The following is a 1,502-nucleotide window of genomic DNA, read 5'->3' on the forward strand; positions in this document are numbered from 1 at the left end:
CTTCCATATCACTGAATAGAAATCCATCCACAGAAATGAAAGGGAAGGAATGCAGTAGGGATAGAAAATTTGTCCTCAAATACTTCTGTAGGTGTCCCATAAGATTTTTTTTTTTTCAATATAGGAGTATTTCTGACAGAGAATGAACTGTTTTTCATTACTAACGGCATTACCTAGTTAAGTTTCTGTCTGGAGATAATGTACCTGTTTACCTGTGAAAGAAAAAAAATAGGTGGCATAGCTCTTCTAATTAAATAGGCTGAGTCTATATGCATTTTAAGGGCAATAGTAATGTATGTAATCTGACCAGTTAAATAAAGCTAACAGTAAAGTATCATAACTAACCTGGTTGACTAGTATTTCTTTTTCTCTTGCTTGGCTGGTCTTAGGGTTTTGACCCACCACATCAGAGTGACACAAGAACCATCTACGTAGCCAACAGGTTTCCTCAGAATGGCCTTTATACACCTCAGAAATTTATAGATAACCGGATCATTTCATCTAAGGTAAGAATTAAGTTTTTATTATTAGGCGATGTGCAGTGACTCATACCCATAATCCCAGCACTTTGGGAGGCCACGGTGAGGGGATCGCTTACGCCCAGGAGTTTGAGAGCAGTCTGGGCAGCATAATGAGACCTCGTCTCTACAAAAAAATTAGCCAGGTGTGGTGGCACACCTGTACTGCTAGCTGCTCTGGAGGCTGGCTTCAGCCTGGGAGGTTGAGGCTGCAGTGAGCCGTGATCGCACCACTGCACTCCAACCTGGTCAACAGAGTGAGACCATGTCTCAAAAAAAAAAAATTATTGAAACTGTGGATATAGATCATTTTATTTTTAAAAGGGATTATATATGTGTATATATATTTATTTATATCCTTACAAATTCAAGAAAATGGTAGTCGATTTATCTTAACCAAAATGGTTAACTGTAGGATAAAAGGAGTTGCTAATTGCTGATACCAGTAGCCCACATGCCAAAAAAATTATCTTTAGTTGCTAGTAAACTAAGGAACTAATATTTACGCTGTGTATCAGAAACTATATTAAGTAATTCTCATATCATTTAATCCTTACAACATAATATGTTGTAGCTTTTATGAAATAAAAAGCTTGAGATATGAGATAGCTTTTATGCAATCTATTTTACAAAGCAGTGTTATACTCGTTTTAAATCAGTTTCCTTAGTTGAAGCACCAGGAAATTGATTTCACATATTCGTGCAGGTTTGTTAAATATGTATACATGTGCCATGTTGGTGTGCTGCACCCATTAACTTGTCATTTACATTAGGTATATCTCCTAATGCTATTCCTCCCCACTACCCCCTCCCCACAATAGGACCCTGTGTGTGATGTTCCCCTTCCTGTGTCCAAGTGATCTCATTGTTCAGTTCCCACCTATGAGTGAGAACATGCGGTATTTGGTTTTCTGTTCTTGCAATAGTTTGCTGAGAATGATGGTTTCCAGCTGCATCCATGTCCCTACAAAGGACACGAACTCA

The 1,502-nt window shown here is 38.1% G+C and overlaps 1 protein-coding gene across 1 annotated transcript in view; it reads left to right on the forward strand.

Moving 5' to 3' along the window:
- The first annotated feature begins 395 nt into the window (after window positions 1–395).
- Window positions 396–1,502, forward strand: part of ATP11B (ATPase, class VI, type 11B) — a 114,882-nt gene continuing 113,775 nt past the window's right edge. The window contains exon 1 of the mRNA XM_011945782.1: window positions 396–506. The gene's annotated coding sequence lies outside the window, so the exon portion shown is untranslated. The remainder of the gene's footprint in view (window positions 507–1,502) is intronic.

Source organism: Colobus angolensis, unplaced genomic scaffold, assembly GCF_000951035.1.
Source record: "Colobus angolensis palliatus isolate OR3802 unplaced genomic scaffold, Cang.pa_1.0 Scaffold245, whole genome shotgun sequence".
NCBI lineage: Eukaryota > Metazoa > Chordata > Mammalia > Primates > Cercopithecidae > Colobus > Colobus angolensis.